Source organism: Phocoena phocoena, chromosome 1 (assembly GCF_963924675.1).
Source record: "Phocoena phocoena chromosome 1, mPhoPho1.1, whole genome shotgun sequence".
NCBI classification, from domain to species: Eukaryota; Metazoa; Chordata; class Mammalia; order Artiodactyla; family Phocoenidae; genus Phocoena; species Phocoena phocoena.
Window position 1 is genome coordinate 55,982,798 of NC_089219.1, and position 7,462 is coordinate 55,990,259.

General features: G+C 46.3%; 1 pseudogene; it reads right to left on the minus strand.

Moving 5' to 3' along the window:
* Positions 1–533: 533 nt before the first annotated feature.
* On the minus strand, positions 534–6,801 carry LOC136129176 (eukaryotic translation initiation factor 4E type 2-like; annotated as a pseudogene).
* Positions 6,802–7,462: the final 661 nt, after the last annotated feature.

Genomic DNA, 7,462 nt, shown 5'->3' on the forward strand with positions numbered 1-7,462 from the left:
GGGAGGGCATGAGCAGAGACTGTACAAAATCAGAAACACATTTTTAGAACATGGTGGGCTTGGGAGAAGAGGGGAAAGAAATCAACAAAACGTCCCAATAATTTCATGGCAGAGTTAGAAGAGAGCATTTACAGCTATTCCAGGACACTTCAACAGAAAGCTTTTCCTGGATGCACAGACCTTCACAACACTGACAACTCTCAGGTGACCGTGCTGGTTCGTACATGTGGTCATGATGTCACAGCGTGAGAAGAACACAACAGAATGCCCAAGAGGCATCTGGACAGCACATAGCAAAAAAGAAAAAAAAAAAAAGGCTGAACTCCCCTCCACAGAGCCCCATTAAAAACCAAAGTGTGTCTGTTACAAAGTCACATTTTCCGTTTTTCTGCTTTATAAAGTCAGCAATATTGGAGGGTAGGAATGAGTGCAAAAGGGGAGTGTGAGGCTCATAGATGTCCCTTCAGTGAGCAGAAGGAAGGACTGGCTGGACACCTCCCACCCATTTCAGACAAACACACACATGTCCAGATTCACGCTGTGGCTCCTAGGTCACTTCCAGTCTTATTCTATGTTGAAATAATGTCTTCCTGAAACCACACAGAGACCACATGCCCCCAGATCTCCCCCCGAACCGTGAACTATTCCCGCAGCATGGCCAGGATGAGATTCTGCCAGCAACAGGATGCCAAACCCTTCCCCAGGAAAATAATTCACTTGCTACTATTTTTATTTGCATCATCCCCCAGATAGGATTAGTTCCTCCTCTGAAGAATTCCTACTTGGAAGAAGGCACTGTGACCTGTCAGAGTGCAGGGAGCTATCATGTTGCTGTCAAACCTCCAGGACAGGAGGTATCAAAGGCATCAACCTGGCTGCTATTCTGTTCAAAGTTCTGTGAGCGGGTGGGATGGCCTGGGGTTCTCCTGAAGTACCAGAAAGTGTAGCTGTACTGCAAGGGATGCTCTCAGATCCAGGACAACAGCCTTCCTCTTGCTGCTGCTCTGACGCCTGTCCCATTCCTACGCTTCCTTCTCACCATCTTTCTATGTGATGTTTTCTTCATTGTGATCATGGTCCCCACCGTCATCATCTTTCAAGGCCTTGGACTTGTTCACTTTCTTGCTGCTGTCGCCACTGCCTCACAGAGTGGATCTGTCGCTTTTACATGATGATACTCAGGGCCATGTCATGGGTGTGTGAACTGTGCAGCAGGGCCCTGTGCTCGTCTAATGCTCTGTTGTCATCATCTTGAAATTCTTTTTTTTGTTTGTTTGTTTTTTTTGCGGTACGTGGGCCTCTCACTGTTGTGGCCTCTCCCGTTGCGGAGCACAGGCTCTGGATGCGCAGGCTCAGCGGCCATGGCTCACGGGCCCAGCCGCTCCGCAGCATGTGGGATCTTCCCGGACCGGGGCACGAACCCGTGTCCTCTGCATCGGCAGGCGGACTCTCAACCACTGCACCACCAGGGGAGCCCCTTGAAATTCTTCATAATTTTTTGAATGAGGGAACCCCACTCTTTCATTTTGTATTGGATCCCACAAATCATGTAACCAGTGCTGAAAATATTTCAAAGAGCTTCATGTCAAACCTCTCCATTCATTTGGCCATTCTTTTTAGAGAACCTGATTTAGGGTCTTTTAACCATCCTGGTTGTTCTTCTCGAACTTCTGTTCCCAGAACTCACCACAGACTCTACACGTGACCTAGTCAGGGAGGAGGACAATGATACCTCAAAGACTGCTGTTATAAACAAGACTGTATGTGTATTTGTAGCGATCGAAAGCAGTTAGTGTTTACCATGTGACTGGCATGTTAAGGACATGACATGTGTTATCTTATGTAATCCTCACATCAACCCTGCCAATTAAGACACAGATTTGTCCCCAGTTTGCAGATAAGACGACTATGGCTTAGAGAGGTTACATAACTTGCTGAAGACCATACAGTTACAGGTGGCAAAGAACGCACACCCAAGTCTGACAGACTCTTTTACAGTAGCTGTACTAGGGCTTCTCCCGAGTTATTAGAGACACTCACTACCTAGGTGGCTAGAGGTGGCACACATTGAGCTAGTAACCGATTCCGATTGTACTGTCAACTAATTTTGATCTCTGGTGATTCAGCCGGGAAGGTCTCTTAGGGTGTTAACTGAGCTATTCCCACATGGCCATTTCCTTTTCCAGGTTCATGCCCTGTGTTAGGTTCTTTCCACTACGATTGGCCTCTGTATTAGTTTCCAACTGCTGCTGTAACACATTATCACAAACTTAGTGGGCTTAAAACAATATAAATGTATTATCCTGTAGTTCTGGAGGTCAGAAGTCGGAAATGGGCCTCACAGGGCTAAGGTGAAGGTGTTGGCAGAGATGTGTTTCTTCCGGAGGCTCTAGGGGAGAATCTGTTCCTTGCGCCTGTCCATCTTCTACAGGCTGCCTGTGTTCCTTGGCTTGTGGCCATGTCACTCCAATCTCTGCTTCTGTCAGCACGTCCCCTGCTCTGACCGTGACCCTTCTGCCTCCCTCTTATAAAAACCCTGTGATTGGGCTTCCCTGGTCGCGCAGTGGTTGAGAGTCCGCCTGCCGATGCAGGGGATGCGGGTTCGTGCCCTGGTCCAGGAAGATCCCACATGCCGCGGAGCGGCTGGGCCCGTGAGCCATGGCCGCTGAGCCTGCGCGTCCAGAGCCTGTGCTCCGCAATGGGAGAGGCCACAGCAGTGAGAGGCCTGCGTACCGAAAGAAAAAAAAAAAAAAAAAAAAAAGAACGCTGTGATTACATTGAGCACTTGGATAATCCACAATAATCTCCTGATGTTCAGGTCAGCAGGTTAGTAACCTTAATTCCACCTGCAATTTGTAATTCTCCCTTGCCACGTAACATAACGTATTCACAGGTTCAGGGGATGAAGACGTGGACATCTTCGGGCGTCCGTTATCCTGTCCACTGCAGCCTCCCGACACACCACACACACCAGCTCCTCGTGTGACCTGGATTCCAGGGCCTCCCCCTTCCTATGGATCCCGCTCACCTTCCTACGGATGCATTCTGGTTCTTCTATGTTCAGTCAATAAACATTTATAGAGCACCTATTACGTGCTAGGCATTTTGCTAGGGGCAGGAGAGACCAAGAAAAAAAGACATTGTCCCTGCCCAGAAGGTGTTCACGTTTTAGTGAAGCTGACAGAAAAATCATAAAAGACAAGAAAATATGGCAATTACTGGGATAAAAGGGAGCATAGGTGGTGAAGGGGCCCTCAGGACTTGGGGTCTAGGGTGGGAAGGGATATGCAAAGACATACCTTACTGCTCCTATTCCTATCAAGATCCACAAAATTAAAACGGTAGGATTCATCATGAAAAATGAAGATCTGTAATCTGGTCTCAGGCATCGCTAAAGTGTCAATGCCCAGTGATTCCAGGCAGGGCTGGGCTGTTCAGAAGCCAAGAAGCAAAGGGGCACACAGATCTCCTTCTGTGCTCTGAAGGCCTTGCTCCAGCCTGGGGTCAGCAGCAGCCAGCAGGAATTACTCATTACCAAGGTGAGGAGGACCCCTGCCAAGTGGAATAAGCTATTTACAGTCTTCAAGTGGGATGGGCTCAACCCAGGGCGGGTGATACTCTCATTTCCCCAGGCTCAGCCTGATCTAAGACATGGGTTATTTTGAAAGTTGAAAAGGGAAAAAAAATTATTAGATTAAATATACAAAGATGTAGTTTAGTTCCTCTCTGCATCTCAAATGTGGAGTCTGAGGAAGGAGCCCGAACTCCTAAGCTTTCAATGATTTATGTTTGTTTTTAGATACTGTATCACAGCCCAGGACCCCGGATGTGCCTAGACTGACCTTTGTTCCTACCTGCTGGGCACTTTGTAACTGTTATCAGAAGAAATCTGCAAGCTATCATGGGAGTCTGTAGGTTCCTGCCCACTGACATTTCAGAGGAACCAGCTGGCTTTGTTTCCAGCTCTATACTGAACTCTGCTGTCTCCTTTCAGAAACACAAGCAGATGTGTGTGTGTGAGTGTGTGTGTCTGTGTATGTGTGTGTTTTCATTTTCCTGTTTAACCTGAATAGCTATGACAAACCAGGGTCACTTATTTTTAAAAATCTGTCTCTGTCTCTGTCTCTGTCTCTCTCTCTCTCTCTCACACACACACACACACACACACACACACACACACACACACACACGGAAATTTCCTTCCTAGTGGAACATAACCAAAATGCTACTTAGATGACACTGAATTCATGTTAAATCAGACGACTTTGTGAAATCACTAGTATTTGTAGAGGGCTTTATAGTTGGCCAAAGGTGTTCTTGGCCGTTGAATTCTGCTCCTTATAAATCTTGTGAAACGCTGTCCTGGTTGGGGGTCCATTAAGCCTTAAGGACCTTTCACATGCAGAGACCCTTCTGAACACATTGACTGAATGGGGACTTCGTGTGTTTTACTCTGAATGAAATATATCTGCCCTTCATGTACAAAGGACTAAAGCCAGGGATCAGCTGTACTCTCTGGGGAGTCCCATACCTGATATGTGGCCATCAGCCTCAGACTGAATACCTCCTGCAAAAGGGGCATCACCTCCCAAGGCATCTTTGCTTGGTTCTGACAGATGGCCAGACAGAGACGTTAATAGATTCCGCTAGCACATCGACAAGAGGGCCTCGAGAGGACACCTTCAAGGGGTTTGGTGTGGGCCATTACAGGTTCTCCATATTGGAATCAGCCAACCAACCCATTCAGATCTTTTCTCCTGGATAATATGAATGACAGGGGGTCACACATAAACAATGCACAAGGCCTGCTGTTTATCCCAATACTTGAAGTACTGAGTTACCCTGTGGCTAAAGAAGACGTTGTCCTGCATCTTTACAATAAGCTTGCATTAGTGAGGGGAATATGGATGCTTCTCCTCCTTGAAACTTTAAAAAGTCAAATATAAAGTTCTAATTATTATACTCATTCTAAAAGTGAGGACACCAAGTCTCAAAAAGATCAAGCTATCAACAAGGGCTCCTGGCTAGGAAGTAGCATAGCTAGCTTCTGTAACTTCGGCTACAGATGTTAGTTAATTAAAAACACACGCACACACACCCCCATCAAAAATCTAAGTGAGGCACTTCCCTGGTGGCCCAGTGGTCAAGAATCCACCTTCCATTGCAGGGGACATGGGTTTGATCCCTGGTGGGGGAGCTAAGATCCCACATGCTGCGGGGCAACTAAGCCCGCGCACCACAACTACTGAGCTCGCAAGCCACAACTAGAGAGCCCACGTACTGCAAACACAGAGCCTGCAGAGCCCACGCATTCTGGAGCCCGGGCGCCACAACGAAAGATCCTGCGTGCCGCAACTAAGACCCGACACAGCCAAAAATAAAATAAAAAAAAATATATATATATATTTTACGTCTAAGTGAAAATTTAAAAAAATTAATTAAACTTAAAATTTTTTTCATTTAATGTATGGACTTTAGATAATAAACCAAAACAAAAATCTATATCATGACTTGGATGAACCTCCAGGGAATAATGCTGAATAGAAAAAAGCCATTTCCAAAAGGTTACATACAATCTGATTCTAATCACAGAACGTATATGAAATGACAACATTTTAGAAGGGAGGCTAGATTAGAGAGAGGACGGGGTGGGGGTCAGCAGGCTTCAACTCTGAGCTGGGTGGTGTGGAGACTGCAGCCTCTGCCCATTGGCCAAGCGCAGAGTGAGCTTTAAGTCACACGATCTTCCCTGAGCCAATCCACAGGAAAGCCTTGGCTTCCAGGGCAATTTCTCAGTTTACTGTCCACCCTAGAGGAACCAAGTAAAGTTTTAAGGTTTTCAAATGGCTAGCGTGACATTAATCTTAATACACAGGTACTTGCCTGGGGAAAAAGAACATGCATGGCAGCTTAGAACTGCAGACTCAACTGGACTTCCCAAGTGATGGCGAAGATTGATGACAACCTGTAAACCATCGCATCTGTTCTGTAGAAAGTCAGGGTGACCAGATGGCATGGGATGTGAAGCCTGAAAGAGAGCAGTCCCTGCTTGCTCTAGTGAAGTTCGTTCTGAGCCGGTGACTGTTCTTAGTTAATGGGCCAGTGGCAAGGGCAGAGATATACAAGAAGTTTGGGGCACAGTGTGAGAGAGGAGTAAAGGGAGAAGGGGCAGGAGTGCAAGGGCGGGATTCACAGCTTGAATGAACTGTGTCCGGGGCTCTGCCCTAGAGGCTGTGAGGCTCTGAGCCAGTCTCTGAGTCTCTCGGAGTTTCTGATTCCCTATTTGCCGATGAACCCCTGCCTGGTCTCTGTTACCAGGTTGGTGGGAGGAACAAATGGAATAATATAAGTAAAAAGCATTTTGTGAACACTTACATTTCATGCAAATGCAAAGATTAGTAATGTGATTTGTCAAGATTCTTACTGGTGGTCTCTAGATTTCTGGACCTGTGATTTGGCAAGTAAGTTAATTCAGTCTGAAAGCTGGCGGGTCCATGGCCCTCAAGTGAGCATCACTAATGATCAGGTCTTGACAGCAGCCATTGCACTCACCATGGATTTATGTATAGGGTCCTACAATTGGAGAAGGAAGCATGACGGGCCACATCTGGGCTGAGCTCTAATAACTTCAGCTGGCTCCTTACTTCGCTTCTAAGGCTGATCCTTGGCTCAAAGATATGCATATAGGAAGCCTTTACCAATGAGTGAATGCTCATCTAAAAGATACCTCTTGTTTCCGCTTAGGTAATTTGGTAAGTCGGTAAGTCTGGTAATGCTGCACAGGAGAGGGGAGACCGTCATGGCCAGAGACCCTCTGGGAGGGAGGCAGTTAGGGTTGAGTTAAAAATCTTCTCTGAGAAATGGCATAGTATGGCAGAAAGCATGTAGGCTCTGGGCTCAGGGAGCTATGTGAGTGACATAGCTTTATCCTCTCTGAGCCACGGTTTCCTCCCCTGTCAAATGGTTAATGACAACAGTGCTCTCCTCATAGAATTGTCCTGAGGACTAAATGAGATAAACAGATACGGAACAGCAGGCAGAGAGTAGAAACACAATAACGGGGATCCTTTCCTCCTTCAGAGGACAGGAAGAAGATATCATAACTCCTTTAAAATACCTTCCTGTGCATGTTTTTCAGAGGCAACAAAACTTGGAGCCTTGAATTGCTAAGCCTGTCCTCTTTGTAGTCAAACAGATTCCTATCCATGCTCTACTAATTACAAGATATATGATCTTAAGCATGCTAGTTAATCTCTCCTAATCTCTGTCTCCTCAAGTGTAACAGAGTTTCATAATACCTATGAATGCGGCTGCTTTGAAAGTTAAATAGGAAGTATATGTAAGGTGGCTAGGACAGTGTCTTACGCACAGTCCAAATGCAATAAATAGTTGTTCTCATCATAACTGTCTTGGGTGTGGCAGCAGTGCCCAAAGAAATGGAGGACAGAGTGTCTACAGACAT